The sequence below is a fragment of the Mustela erminea genome, chromosome 7 (assembly GCF_009829155.1).
Source record: "Mustela erminea isolate mMusErm1 chromosome 7, mMusErm1.Pri, whole genome shotgun sequence".
Taxonomy (NCBI): Eukaryota; Metazoa; Chordata; class Mammalia; order Carnivora; family Mustelidae; genus Mustela; species Mustela erminea.
Genome location: NC_045620.1, coordinates 48,383,606 through 48,399,595, shown reverse-complemented (window position 1 = coordinate 48,399,595; position 15,990 = coordinate 48,383,606). Strand labels below are relative to the sequence as shown.

Here is a 15,990-nt window from a genome sequence, read left to right as displayed (position 1 = left end):
CCTCCTGCACTTTGTTCACACCTGTGCCCCGTTGGGTCATCCCAATGTCCTTGTCCTGCTCCATCGCCCTCTTCCCACTCATGTTCATGGCCTCAGGGTCAGAGGTGTTAAATAACAAAACTTCAACTAAGTAAATTTGAAGAACTAATTAGGTTTATTAGTCAAGTCGTGAATCAGACAGCATCCCAACTAACAAGTGGAAAGGAGCTCCAAAGGGCTACAGGTAAGGAAAGACTTTTAAAGGTAAAGATAAAGAGGAAAAAAGGAATTAATAGCAAAGAAGTTTTAGCAAAAAAAAAATGCATTGTTTTAGGCAAGTTTGCCCTCCTTTGTTTTCTTAAAGATTTTATTTATTTATTTGTCAGGGAGAGAGAGAGCACAAGCAGAGGAGAAGCAGACTCCCCACTGAGCAAGGAGCCCAATGCAGGACTCAATCCCAGGACCCTGAGATCACGACCTGATGACCTGAGCTGAAGGCAGACACTTAACCGACTGAGCCACCCAGGTGTCCGGAAAGCTTGCACTCCTAAGGGGAGTGGAGGGGCCTATCAGTTACAATTCCTAGTGCCAACCAGGAAACTTCCCTGTGGACTGTTAAAGGCTACATTTTGGGGGGTTGAAACTGAGAGCAGGTTTGGCATTAAGTCATGGTTTACTCATATGGCCCATACTTTACCAAAGTGACATGTTGGGTCCATTGTTTTTCATTTTGGTTTTCTGCTTTTGTTTGTTCGTTCGTTTGTTTTATTTGTTTGTCTAACACTCCCTCCCTTTGATAAGACTTAAAACTTACTTGAGAGATATTATCAACACGTAAGGCATGAACAAAATGTCCAGCTACCGCTCTGTGGTTCTCAAAGCTTCTCTTCCTTTGTGTGGCATCATGACATTTTTGCTTAACCTCTATGACATTCACAGGTTATGACTTGGTAAAAGTTTTGTTCCTTTTCTCATGTTCCAGTCATAGGAGATTTTGCTTGGTGGTTAGATGCTGCAAATACATTCACTGAAAGTTTTTAAGAGAATACAACACACAAAGGGGATCATTATGATTACTATAAGCATGATAATGCCTAATGTTTGGACTTCACTTCAGAGCCATGGTCCCTAAGACTGAAACCAATCAAAACCAAGTAAGTTAAAGAAAGACCCTTTAAGCCAAGGGTCTTCCTCAGTAATCTTATGTAACTTCCCCAGAGGTGTTACTCCAGGTATAGCAGGTGGGGTTGGCTCCAGCAGACACCTCCTTACTTAGCTAAAAGATAATCAAGAGCCATTCTGTTATGAAGAACAACTTTGGCCAGAGAGTCTAAGCATTTTTATTTGGCAGCTATAGCCTTTGCAGTGGGTTTTGCAATACATTTAAGGATTAAGGAAAAGCTTCTGAGTAATAGCTTCATATACCTTATCCCCAGCCAGGAAAGTAGAGACCTGCCAAAAGGAGAGAATCCTGAATCTTGAAAGTCTGCTGATGGATCCTTCCTAACTTGATGATGTAAATTTAAGGAAGATGTCTTATTTTACTTGTGGAAAGTTAGGGCCCCCATTAGATTTTCTCCTAGCCTGAAATAAAATGTTTTTTTTAAATTCCAGAGGTTTCCCCCTTTAGTAATGGCCTGGGAGATACAGATGAGGCCATTATCTTTCTAAGCGAATGGCAGAGTAAAGAAAAGGAAAAGAAGGTCAAAGGGTTTCATGTGTAGTTAAAGTATGACGTGTGATCCATCATCTTGGATGGAAGCAGTCTACCTCAATGTCAGCTACTTCTCTTCCTCCTCAATTTGATGTGGAAGCCTCCAGATCTGTAGAGGATCGGATGTCAGGTGGCGCCTCCCTCAGCTATGTGGTATGTACCCAACGCTCAGTGCCTTCTAGTTTTACAACAGTGTTAGTCATCAAGAGCCCCTTATAAGGTCCTTTCCATGGGGTTTGAGGGCCATCTTCCTTTGAGAACATTTCCATTTTACTTATCACCAGGTTCTAAACTGTGACTAACAGGATCCTTTGCACTGGGATCTAGGAAGTTTTCCTTAACCTATTGATAATAAGCTTCAGCATAAATATCAGAGACTTACAGTTGCTGGCCATACAAGCATGAGACAATGAGGGATTGGCAGGTTTTACACTGATAGAATTTTAAGAAGTCTGCAAGATTTTCATTAAGTCTCAAGTGATTTGCCCAGTGAAGTGGGTGCCTCAATCACCAGAGATTATAGAAGGTATACCCCAAGTGGGAAACACATTTATTAACGTGTCCCCTCCCCCCACTGTGAGGGCATCAGCCTTACAGCAGGGAAAGTCTTTAAACCACCTGGAAAACATACAAGCACAACAAGAACATATTGATAACTGTACTAGCTGGCTGCTGAATGAAGTCCATTTGTAGTTATTCAAAGTGTCTGGAAGGAGGAGGTCTAAGACCTCTGGAGACAAAAACAGTTTCTCTAGGATTATGGACCTGATGAGTCAGACAGGGTTGGTAGACTGTTAATTGTGATATTACAGAAGTCTCTGCACCAATGTATACTTATAATTTGAGTCATCTTAAATGCCCTATGGTGGGCAAAGGAATGTAAAAACCAAAAAGTGGGTTTTGTCAGGTAGCCAGGAAAAAACAAACTTCTTTCTTTGTTTTCTCATAACCCTAACTTTTTAAATTTACTGTCATTGTTTGACCACCTTACTTTCTCTGTGTCAGGAGAAGACTGTTGCCAAGTTGCAGGGACATCAGGACGGTGAGTGTGGCAACAAGGGGACATTTTTTGTAGAGGCGGAATGGACTTTATCCACATGTGGCAAAGCCTTACAACATAAAGAAAACTTGGAATTACCTCATATTTGACAATGCTTTCTGTGCTACTGAATATGCCAAATAAGCCTAATTCGTTTAGCAAAGCCTTTGGAATGTTCCAGGTCAAAAAGATTTAAGCAGACCAAAAGTTTTTTAAAAACAAAACTTTGTCCTTTTAACAGAGAGATTATCAAATTTTAATTTTGCACCAGCTTACTTTTGATACTAATACTTATTTAACTTTAGTCAGTCCAGACCATAAATAGATTTCCCAAACATTCTTTTTCTAGAAACCTTCTACAACTTTTTTTTTTAACATTCAGATTTTGCCCTGAGTTTTCTGTCTTTAAATAACCAGACTCGCTTTAGAACAAAATTACTTTTTTCCCAGCAAAAATGTGTTTCCAGTTTTTATACTTTTTTTAACCAAAAACACACATCTTACTTTCCTTATGTACCAAATTCTACTCCTTATTCATATTTTTAACTTTTAGAAACCTAATTTCTAGTGGAAGCTAAGAAGTAAGCAATTGTGAACGGTTTGTTATACCAGCATTCTTGAGATTGGCAAACTGATGAATAAATTTCATAATTTTTAGAAATGTACTTTTTCATAATGTAATCTTTTAATAAAGCACAAAAGATGTTACAAGCAGACCCAAATTTATCTTTAGCTTCTCTGTATTAAGATAAAAGTAGGTAAACCTCTGTTCCATAATTAATGGTTTAGTATTCTTATTTGGAAATGATCTAGGTATTTAATGAATTTAAGTTTATTTATTATTAAACCTAACTCAGCAGAGTGTCTGCCTGGTTCAGTTGGGAAAATGTTCACTTTTGATCTCCAGGGCCATGAGTTACAGGCCCCTGCTGGGGATAGAGTTTACTTAAAGAAAATAAAACATACCTCAGCAAAACTTTAAGATTTAGGTTAAGAAAAAGATTTGGGAGACTACTTAAAATTTTACCTACTTTTTAAAAATTTTAATTATGCCTATTTAATTTACTTGTTCTTAACAATTATGTGCAGATTATTGGAAATCTTATGAGACATTAAAGTCAGTCATTCTCCCAAGCTATTGTTTTGTTTTTTTTCTTAATATTTTGTAGCAAAGAGCACATCAACATATTCTTTTAGTAAACTCAGGCAGAATAAAGGTTTTAATGCTGATAATTCTAAATACATGTCTATTTGATTAAACAAAAAATTAATATTTTTCTATATCACATGAACTGAAAAAAAATTGGGTTACTTCTATTTTTTTGAGCATTTTTGAACATCCAGTCCTTACAAGTGCTTGCCTTTAAACAACTAAATACAACTCTTTGACAAATTAATTTTAATAATACCATCAGAGCTGGAAAAATATCTCAAATTTACAACATATGTATATGGACACACAAAGAGACAGGTGTGAAGACTCTATAGTTAACTAATATTTGTGAAGATTTTAAAGATTTGTATTTGTCCCTAGAACTGAGCTTAAGTTTGGAGGTACTAGAGTTTGGGTACAAGAGGCCTTTTAGAAGTTTGTCTTTTTAAAAGGCCTCTCTCTTTCTTTTTCTGTTTTTTTTTTTTTTTGTTTTGTTTTTTGTTTTTGTTTTGTTTTGTTTTGTTTTGTTTTGTTTTTCTTCTTCACTCTCAGGTGTATCTGTGGGCTGTGTTCACATTTTAAAAACATGATAAGATGTATAACTTAGATGCATTAAGGGACAGAGAAAAAAGGCAAATCCTTCCAAGGACTTTGGTTTTTCCTAAAGCCTATAATTTGCAAGCCATTTAAGATAAATAGGGGAATTGGCAAAGAACAGGTGACCTTTGAAGTGGATTTAGAAGTGCATTTCTAGTTTTGTAAAGATCTGTAAGATAAGGACAGTTGCCTTCAATTCCTCAAAGAATTGGGTTGTAACTTAAATGACATCGTGATTTACCTATTCAACTATATTATCTTAATTTGTTTTTTTTTTCTTTGTGTACATAGTTCTAATTTTAAATGTTCCTTGTAGTATTGAATAACCCCCCTTTGGTATAAGAGGGGACCCCAAAAAGGGTCCAAAGAATTACCAGTTCAAAATCCAGAGTCACTCTCAATGACAGCCAAAAGAAGACCAACAACCCGTACATCCCAGGCAGTTAGAAAGCCAAGCCCAGTTACCGAAACCAGATAAGTGTAAGACCCGCGGATCCCCTTACCCAAGAATCCAACACTGCCACTGGATGCAAACAGCAAGAGGTTTATTGGGACGCAGGTACCGGCGGGTGGTCGGCAGCTCCAGCTAACCGAGCACCCCGACTGAGGGGAAAGCGGGGTTTTTATAGACAGGTACAAACAAGTTTTGGGTGGGGACGGCGCTGATTGATTGATCCTTTGAACAGGCATACTTGGCGTCAGTGGATTGGGTCAGGGGACCCCGCGCGAAAAAGCAGACAAAGCAATCTTACAGAAGCAGAACTGGCCGGTTAGCCCACGCATGCGGGAAAAAAACCACTATCAGGATATTGAAGGCCTGGTTACTATCAAGCCAAGGCCACTTTCCCTCTAATGAGGCACTAACATAAAGACAATTGGGAGTCTCCTGGTGAAATGTTACATTCCTGCCATAAATCTCAAGGACATTTGCAGACCAAGGGAGACTCCTGTCTTGCAGGGTTGTGATCTCAGCAAGTTAACCATTTATCGTTTTATGGCAGTCAGGAGTGCCTGAGGAATGCCACACATATGGAGGGGAGCAGATGAAAGGGGGGGGTGCAAGGCGCCAGCCCTTGCCTCGTCCTCAGCCAGCCTCTTGCTCCCTCATCATTCCCCCTGAGCAATTTTTGAGCCTTTAAATCTTTAAGGTGGTTGAAGGTGGAAGGTCTCATCTTCTGTAACTTCTTCGTGCTGAATAGGGGCGTAGAGCTGTCCCTACCTACTGGGGTCGATATTGATCAGGGTAGGAATGTATAAGGGAGTTACGAAAGGTGGAGGCAGCTGAATCCAGCGCTGACAGTGAAGAGGCATCCTCGCGTGCGATAAGGATCGTCTGTCGTGGTGTAGTCATTGTAGCAATGGAGTCTCGGCACCAAGTAGAGAAACATGGAACAAAGCAACATATTAAGGTTAATAAGGCGATAAGAATGAGAAGCCCGAAAAGGAGATTTGGCCATAGCCCTCCTCCAAGCCAGGAACTTAACCATTCACTGAGAGAGAGAGAAGGATCTTGTAGGGCCTTAATCTGGGTATTCATGTCTTTTATTAGTCCTGTGATAGTCTGGGATGTACACACAACATTCTGTCTTAATAATTGCACATGTGCCACCCTGGGCTGCTGTCAGGACATCTAAAGCCATCCTATTTATCTCTTAAGGTAGGGGACTCTCCAGGGCAGGGGTCTTTCATTCCCCCCTTTTTCTTTATCATGGATAGAATCTTATATCCATTCGTCTTGTTCCTGCTCTAAGCTTGTCTGGGACTCTGATAGTTTTAGGAGTTGATATTGTTGAGTTAATACCATAGTCTGGATTACAGACAAGCGGTCCTTCATGAACTGGACAAGCCTATTTAGGATGCAAGGGCCAAATGACAGGATCAATAATAAGATGATAAGGGGTCCCATTAGGGTGGATAGCAAGGTTGTGAACCAAGGTGACCGGTTAAACCAATTTTCGAACCAGCCCTGCTGGGATTCGAATTCCCTTTTTTCTTTGGGCTAATCTTTCTCTTAGCTTGTCCATTGTTTCTCTGACTACCCCAGTATGATCGGCATAAAAGCAGCATTCTTCTTTTAAGGCTGCACATAATCCCCCTTCCTTTAAGAATAAGAGGTCTAGTCCTCTCCTATTCTGTAGTACTACCTCTGATAAGGAAGTCAAAGATTTTTCCAAGGCTGTAATAGATTTTTCTATGGCTTCTAAATCATCATTCATAGCAACCTGTAACTGCATGAGCAGTTGGATTAAGGCGGAAGTCCCTGTTCCAACACCTGCTGTTATTCCCCCGATGCCCAATAGCAAGGCTATAGTCATAGATATAGGCTCCCTCCTCAACACTCAGCCTTTATCATTTAGCTGGATTTTTCTTCAGCAATCACTACTCCAAGCATTGGGGGAACAACTTTTAATCATACTCCAGTCGCTTCACAATGCATTCTAATAGCAGCAGATCAGAACAGTACTGCGTTACTTGCCGACAGAACAGACAGACCTGAGGTCAAGACCTCCATTGGCTCCTTTTATGAGAGCTGTTTTATGCTTGGCTAAAGCGTCTGTTTGCAATCGCATCTCAACAGAGGTGGGGTCATCCATTATCTCCACAAGTCCATAGTTAATCCTATGGAGTGCAATAGGCTGGCTTTTAGGCAATTTCATTATCCCAGCCACACATAAGGTGTTAGTTAAGTTATACAATTGTAGGGGAATCAATCCCATTTTCCAGTTGTTTAATCATGTGTGAGGGGCTTCTACTGGTACCCCCATAAAACATTTAAAGACAATCAAATCTAGAATTTAACATCCATAAAGGTGTGTTATTAAAACATAATTTTTCTCTCTAAAATAACCCTCATTTACAGAGATAGCCAAATCAGGACAAATTCACTTGTGAAACAAGTCCAGTTTTAACAAACTTGGCCTATTATTTACATAAGCTCAGCAAGAACAGTGAGTGTGATCAATAGATCTTTTAGAATCTGCTTTGCTGGAACTTTTTATAAGGAATCTCTAGGTTGAACTTTTAGTAGCCTCTCCGGGCCAGAAGCCAAGCCTTGTACTTGCCATCAGGCATGCCTGCAATACCTTTGGGCGAATTCCTCTTCCCGAGACTGCACCTACCAAGGAGTGACATTCTTTACTCACCTGGTGAGGCTGCTGGGAACTCTGTAAGCAAGATATCAGGCCAACAGTCCCAAGGGGCTTTATGGCTCCAGGTTTCATAAAGTCAACCTTAGTTCCTTTAAACTGCCTGCTCATATCTGAGTCTTTTCAAATATGACATCCCAGTCAAAGCCTTGGTAAAATAACCCGTGTTTCCAATTCTTTCCTGTTACAAGGAGAACAGATTCTTATTGAACTTATGCAAATGACTGATTGCCATGGAAGAAAGAATACTTACTAAGACCTTTTGGTTTTAGAGGGTTCAGATAGAGAGAAAAGCTTGAATGCTTTGAGCACTTTTACAAATAAGCACTTTTACATCTCTATAAGTTACAGATAACTAGGAGGAAGTATCCCTAGTCTGGAAGAGCAAACATTAGAGAGAACCAGCAATGTTTAAAGTAAGACAAAACATTAAGAGACACAACACTATAATCTTTTAGTTTATTTAGTCCCATGTTACTAATTCTGGTGAATGCGGCTTTAGTCAGTTTTGGAAATTCTTACCCATTTCAGTTTTAGGATTTTCAAGTATATCAAATATCTGTATTTGTACTGAAAGTCCTTTATAGGAATATCCTTGAAGATAAAACTCATTTTACAAGAGAATTAAAACAATTATAAATGACAAAAACTCAGAATGGATATGGTTAGAGCTAAAGAGACACAGGAGTTTACAATTTAGCTGCAAGGAAATCAGGTTAATTCTGTGATACATAACATTTCCATAATTACAGTATCAAGCGATGATCTCTCAAAACGTTAAAACTTTAGGAAGTGCGTAGAATCTCTAGAATAGTTATAGCATTTTCCCAAGTGTAATCCAAGGTTTATCACTAGTTCAGTAGTACTTCATGAGCAACTTCACATACCAAGGAAAAGCCTGAGTTAAAGAGATTTACGATTTAAATCTTGTCAACATTTGCTAAAATCTTAGAAAGTTTTAAAGCACATGCCTAAATATAATTAAGGATGTTAAACACCTAATAAAACTGAACATAGAAACTCGTTTTTCTGGGCAGGCAAAGAGAAAACCATTTACATTTTCTTAACAGCAGATCAATTGATCTAAGAAAACATTGTCCTTTTGAACAGAGACAATTTCAGTCTTGTACCAATGTACCTTTAAAACCCATTCATTTCAATCTTAGTTCATTCTTGACCATAGCTAAAATTCCTTTTCTGAAGATTTCCCTTCACAAACCTTCTACAACTTTCCTTTGCATTCAGGTTTTGTCCCAAGCCATTTCCTTCCAAACAACCATCTCATTTAGGACAAAATTACCTTCCTTTACCTTCAACAAAATGTATTCCCATTCCTTCAATCTTTCTTACATATCTCCTACTTTCCTACATACAGAGTTTCCCTTTATTTCCATCAGTCTTAGTTACACTAAGCAGAACTTTGTATTCTTAGAAACACCTTAATCTCTAATGAAGACTAATTATTAACCAATTGTGAACTGTTACAACAGAATTCTTCAGGTGGCAATTTATGAATCAGTTAAGTGGAAAACAAGTTTACCAGCAGATTTTAAATACTCTTAGTTTCTTTGCAGTAAGAAGTCAAAAGCACAAACCTACATCCAGTAATTAATGACCTAGCATTTTATCCTGCTTGGTTAAGACCTAGATGTCCACAATTCAATTCCATTTGTCATCCAAGCAAAACTTTAAAACTATCAGGTTACCAAAGACTTTGAAAGCTACTTCAGCAATTACCCATTAAAACTTTGAGACAGACAATTAACCATCAGTTTAGTTATTTCTTTGCTAACAAATTTTAACAAGTAACACAAGCTTATCTGACCTTCAGTAAATTCGAAGTTTCACATTTACTGCTGATAACTTTAAAGACAGGTCTTATCTTAATTAAACCAACAAACTTAACTTAGTTCCAACTCTGATTTATGTTCCACCTGGACCCACTCCGCTTTGAATGTTTACCTGAGACATGCGTGGGAAGATCTGGAGTGGGGAGTGTTAGGTCCAGGGGCTGCTCTTCTTGCTCCTTGACAGTGGAAAGAGAAGGAGCTGTGGTGCATGATCTAGAGGCTAGTCATGCAGGCTGCACGCACCTTGGTGCAGAAACAGAAGGGGAAAACAGGAAACAAAGTGCTGCCAGGAGGCAGAGAAAAGATTCCCGGTTTTAGAGCTCATAAGCCCCAACAGAGGAGCAGACGCCATGCTTTCCCATCAGCCAGGGGGGAGGGGTTAGGCAGTCCAAGTCAGGCCAGAGAACACAGGGAAACTTCCCCGAAACAAAGAGTTTCGGCAGCTGCTTGGGAATATTCCCTATAGTCTCTGTCTCGAGTTAGACCAACCCCAGTTGGCTCCAGTTATAGCCATTAACACGGGAAGTGAGTGAGGGAGAAGTCTCCACATCTATTAGGAGTAACAGAGAGAATAAAGCCAGAATCCCCTTTGTTAGGGATGGCCCAGCAACCTGGGTTTACTAGAAGAAGGCTTATTTACATAATTATCATCGAATATGTCAGGAGAAAGTTTACTAGCTGACTCATTTGGGCAAACACATTCCGCAAAAGCCCCTTAGTCTGGGGTCCCTGATCGAGGACTCGCTCTTTGACCTGCAAAATAACATTAATGTTAAAGGTCCCCTCTGCGGGCCATTCAGAGGTGCAGAGAGTCTGCCATTTTCTTCTTTTGACTTCCACCGATAAGTTGTTGGCTCGGTTCTGAACATCTTTCCAGTGACCTAGAGTGAGGCTTAGAGGGGTGGTGAATGTTTGCCCCATCTCAGAGTTAAAAATAACACCAAAGACAATGAGTAGGACACACAGAACAAATAACAAAAAGGACACTGCGCGATTTCGGCGTAATACCAACAGGATGGTTTCAGACGGCCGCGTGGAACTACGAGTTTCCTCTGCGGCCCACAGACGGACGTATCCCTCGGATACTTGTGGGGCCCCAAAGAACCGGGCCCCTATGATCCTTGGGCCGTCCCCCAGGGTGACAGGGGAGGAGTTTCAGGTTTCAGATGGCCGCGAGGTGGAGCTATTGACCTTAGCATTTATTTTTCCCTCCCAATGTACGATGTCGCAGACAAGGGGAGGGGGATCTTTCAGGTGCTGTCCTGCTCGCGTCCCTCGCGGGAGCTTAGGAGCGTCTTGGCTAAGGTCTATCCGTATAAACCCCGGACCAGGCTACTCCAAGGAGTAGATGACCGTTATGCCGTATGACGTTCCGCGAGAATCAGGGTGCAGCCCACTCAGACTCCGTAGCCGAAGCCGTGGAGCCGCACGAACACATTCATACAATCAGGCAATCCTCAGATTCAAACGGGTTAGACACCCTCCCATAAGCAGAATGTGATCTTAATCAAGGCGCAATGTGAAAGACACATAAAACAATTAACAAGCCGGCAAAGACAAAAACCTTGCGGTGCACCGTACAAATTCCACTGGCCTACAAAAGGAGTCTCGAGACCTCCTCTCAGTGGACAAATTCCGTCCAGGGCCGAGGGGTTCCTCTGGAACGGACAAACGGTTTTAACCCTCGGACAAATGCGGGGCTTCAAGCCCCTTTGATCCCTGGGGCGTCCCCCTAGGGTGGCAGGGGAGAAGTCCGAGTTCGTCAACTCCTTCTCAAGCTGCCTACAAATACAAGCCCTCCTACGCGTAGAGGTACAATTCTAGACAACGGCCGAAAGAAAACACGAGACAGAACAGAAGCAGAAGACGAGGAAACGAAGGGACAGTCTAGGGCTGGCCAGCTATCTTACCTCCCGGTGGGAGTCCGTTGGATCCCTGGGCAGGAGTCCGATGATCTCGGTGGGACCTCCAAATGTAAGACCCGCGGATCCCCTTACCCAAGAATCCAACACTGCCACTGGATGCAAACAGCAAGAGGTTTATTGGGACGCAGGTACCGGCGGGTGGTCGGCAGCTCCAGCTAACCGAGCACCCCGACTGAGGGGAAAGCGGGGTTTTTATAGACAGGTACAAACAAGTTTTGGGTGGGGACGGCGCTGATTGATTGATCCTTTGAACAGGCATACTTGGCGTCAGTGGATTGGGTCAGGGGACCCCGCGCGAAAAAGCAGACAAAGCAATCTTACAGAAGCAGAACTGGCCGGTTAGCCCACGCATGCGGGAAAAAAACCACTATCAGGATATTGAAGGCCTGGTTACTATCAAGCCAAGGCCACTTTCCCTCTAATGAGGCACTAACATAAAGACAATTGGGAGTCTCCTGGTGAAATGTTACATTCCTGCCATAAATCTCAAGGACATTTGCAGACCAAGGGAGACTCCTGTCTTGCAGGGTTGTGATCTCAGCAAGTTAACCATTTATCGTTTTATGGCAGTCAGGAGTGCCTGAGGAATGCCACACATATGGAGGGGAGCAGATGAAAGGGGGGGGTGCAAGGCGCCAGCCCTTGCCTCGTCCTCAGCCAGCCTCTTGCTCCCTCATCATTCCCCCTGAGCAATTTTTGAGCCTTTAAATCTTTAAGGTGGTTGAAGGTGGAAGGTCTCATCTTCTGTAACTTCTTCGTGCTGAATAGGGGCGTAGAGCTGTCCCTACCTACTGGGGTCGATATTGATCAGGGTAGGAATGTATAAGGGAGTTACGAAAGGTGGAGGCAGCTGAATCCAGCGCTGACAGTGAAGAGGCATCCTCGCGTGCGATAAGGATCGTCTGTCGTGGTGTAGTCATTGTAGCAATGGAGTCTCGGCACCAAGTAGAGAAACATGGAACAAAGCAACATATTAAGGTTAATAAGGCGATAAGAATGAGAAGCCCGAAAAGGAGATTTGGCCATAGCCCTCCTCCAAGCCAGGAACTTAACCATTCACTGAGAGAGAGAGAAGGATCTTGTAGGGCCTTAATCTGGGTATTCATGTCTTTTATTAGTCCTGTGATAGTCTGGGATGTACACACAACATTCTGTCTTAATAATTGCACATGTGCCACCCTGGGCTGCTGTCAGGACATCTAAAGCCATCCTATTTATCTCTTAAGGTAGGGGACTCTCCAGGGCAGGGGTCTTTCATAAGCAAGAAGGCAGTAGGTATCTCTGGGACAGAGAGGGTCAATAATCAAGGGGTTTGGATTTGGAAAGGAAGAAACAATGAGAAATTTTATTTTCTTCTCTCAACTGGGCCTTACAAGGCAGAGATTTGGAAGAGTGGATTGTGGTGAGAATTTTCACCTTTTGCTGGCTTCTGCCCGTTTTTCCAGGATCTCCTCTGGGGGCTCTGGTATCCACCCTTTTCCCCTGATCTGTTTAAAGGAGTGAGGGAGCACGTTCCGGGAACACCCCTCGGGGTTGTCAGCGGGGGGAGGGATCCATTTGCAGGTAGATAAGAGGGGAGGTAAGGACCTTAACTTGGTTTGCAGTTGTGCAGTCGCTTCAGAGTGGAAAACCATTCAGGCAGGAGATTAGTAGAACGAGCAAACAAAGGAGGGCAGAGGGAAGAAGTTGGAGTTTCGTAGGTACCTCTTCCATCTTCAATTCAGTAGCCTTTTGCAATGAATCTTTCAATGAAACTATTTGGAATTTGAGACCTTTTGGAGGTTTCTACCTGCCAATTAAAACAGGTATCGTGTTCTGTTTAATTTGGGGACCACTGCCTATAAATGTACTTCTTAAAGGATCTTACATAATTGGAACATCCCCCCATAAGGGCCATTGCATTTCTAGCTGGAATTCCCCTGAGGGCAGGGAGCAGTTTGGTAGGATCCTAGCACCAAGTGGGATGTCACTCACATTTCTGCCTGGCCTTATTTTGGGGCCTCAGCCTGATGGCCACCAAGCCAAGTTCCTCAAGACACAAAACAAGCTTAGTAAGATGTTGCCATTTTGCTAGATGCCCGTAACTTCCGAGACTATTGGTCTTAGCTATAAACAAGCTAGAAGGTGGTGCATTTGACTCTAGATTTGAAGGGTGCCATTAGCTAAGCTTTTAGGTCTCTCATAGCCCAACTAATTCCTAAGTGATAGGCTGTAGGGTTGGGATTGTGCATATTTTCCCGTTCACTCACTGCATGGAAGTTTTCTTTAGTTCGGCAGGTGACCTGGTGTCAATCTAAGCCATTCTGAGAACCAGCTTATCCTACCATGGGAGTCTTCCTGAGGGGGTGAGTGCTCTAGCAGCCTTTCAATGCTCTGCCCAGGCCCATCAAATTGATGGCATTTGGCACCTGAAACCCCCATTAGCAGTAGCCTCTATTTACACAAAACAAAACAAACACATGCACTTTATTGCATCTGTGATAATGAAGAGATGTTACTGTATCATGGTCACAAGAAGGCCCTGTGTGCATCACCACCAGATCCCATGGAAACTTGCTGAAATGTTCAACCCAAAGAATTGTGGTCTGAAAACCTATGGGCTTGGCTCTGGGCCAACCCTTCTGCCAGCCCAACCAGGCTGGAGGCAGACATGACATCTCAATCGGCTCTGGTCCTAACCTTTTGCCCGTGCACACAGACCTGACCTGCGAAGGAAAGCCAGTTAGACCAGGAGCTCTAAGGCAAAACATGCAGAGCTCAGAGCCAAGGGAAACTTACCCACTCCAAGGGTTTATGGGACTAGGTCTGTGTTTCTCACTGCCCCCAAATGCTGCCAGAAGATCACTTCCCTCCTGTTACTGTCACCAAATCTGTTATATAACAAAAATTTGTCCTAATAAGTTTTAAAGATCTCATTGGCTTTATTAATCAACTCATGAGTCAGGCAGCATCCCATCTAGTAAGCAGAGGGGAGATCCAAAGGGCTATCAATGTGGAAAGGTTTAATAAAGGTAGAGAGGGAGAGGAAAGAAGGGAATTATTAGCAAAGAAACGGTTATTTTAGTCAAGTTCACCATCCTAAGGGGGCCTCGGGATCTGTCAAAACATTTCCTCACGCTTACCAGGAAACCCTGGGTACTGGTTAAAGACTACATTTCTAGGGGATTGAAACTGCAGGTTTAGGTTAGGTATTAGGTCACAGTTTACTGACCTGGGGCTTTGAGTCACACCATTGTAGGCCTATGTTTTTGGTTTTTTTACAAGAGGGAATTAATCTCCCAAACACCATGGTGGCAATTTTAGGAAGAAACCCACACATATTCATAGGATGAGCCTTCCAGCCACAGATCCCTTGACCTCACTTCCCCATATAGCCCTTGGACACTCACTGCCAAGGGAATTTGTGTCAGCACAGCCATGGGGCCAGAGTGAGTACTTCTGACTGGTAAACTGTGGGTAATATTTGTTGAGTGTTCAGCTTGTCAACACAGAGTTGCAGAACTCCGAGACCACGTTTGCCTTCAGGCTAGAACTTCAGAGCCTGCTCCCCACCCCACCCCCAACCACCTCGTGCCCTGAGAAGCTTGCACTTGGGACCAGACTGTGATTTTCACAAGATCTGCACCCAAGACTCGGTGAATGGTGTTTTTTATAAAAATAAAAATATGTGGTAGCATGTGGGTGTGCATTGTTCTCCAACAGTGAGAACTGTCTTGTTCCAGGAACTTTAGCCAAGCTCTATGTGGCATTTGGGTCCAAGCAACAACCTGTAGCCACCACTTCATCCCTGCTCCATGGACCATGACCCACCTGCCTCTGCTGCTCCCTTCCCACCACAGCTCAAGGGCTTGCTGCCATTCCAAACAGGACATCTGAGACCGCTAGGCATGAGTTTAAAAGAAACTTTAGAGCCGAAGCCCCCAGCACCCTCCACTGTAGACACTTTGTGTACTTTTCAAAACCCAGGCCATATTAACTCTCTCACTCATGTGCTTTAAACTTTAGCCCCTGGCCCTTGATGCTCACTGCCCTATTCTAGAATCACCTGTGAACAATGAAAACCATGGATGTCTGATCCCCACCCCTGAGCATTGACCAGATTCTCCTGAGCGATGTCTGGCCTTGAATGGCAGCCAGAGGATCCTATCCAGTGACTAGGGAGAGAACCACTGGCTGGACCATGAGCCAGACTCTCAGAGACAAGCTCTCAGAGCTATCAGCCTCAGGCAGGCTGTGTACCACTCCCCTTGTCCTGACCCCAGAGGGGACAAAGGAGAGAGTTCCTGTGACGCAAAGTGGGATCAGGGAACACTTCCGTCCACTTATGGAGGACACAGAGATCACAGATGACAGAGAATGGGGTGGGGTGAGAAGGGGGGAAAGCAAGGTGGGAATCAATGGCTAAAGAAATGTAGCTTCAATTAAAATCCCTTCACAGCTTACAGCCCACTGACAGATACTTGAAACATGCAGAGTGCGACTTCCTCAAGGAATTCATGGCTGCCTTGGAGTCTTAATGGTTAAAAGTAGCCTTATCTTGGCAGCAGTGGGCCCCTCGAGGCCCTGAAAGCCTTGCTTCCAGATTTC

At 42.8% G+C, this 15,990-nt stretch overlaps 1 long non-coding RNA gene across 1 annotated transcript; it reads right to left on the bottom strand.

Moving 5' to 3' along the window:
* Positions 1–1,592: 1,592 nt before the first annotated feature.
* On the bottom strand, positions 1,593–11,162 carry LOC116596502. Its single transcript, XR_004288143.1, has 3 exons — positions 11,077–11,162; positions 6,444–6,448; positions 1,593–1,603 (listed from the first exon to the last, which is right to left on the bottom strand). It is a non-coding gene; the product is annotated as an uncharacterized LOC116596502 (long non-coding RNA).
* Between the last annotated feature and the right edge of the window lie 4,828 nt (positions 11,163–15,990).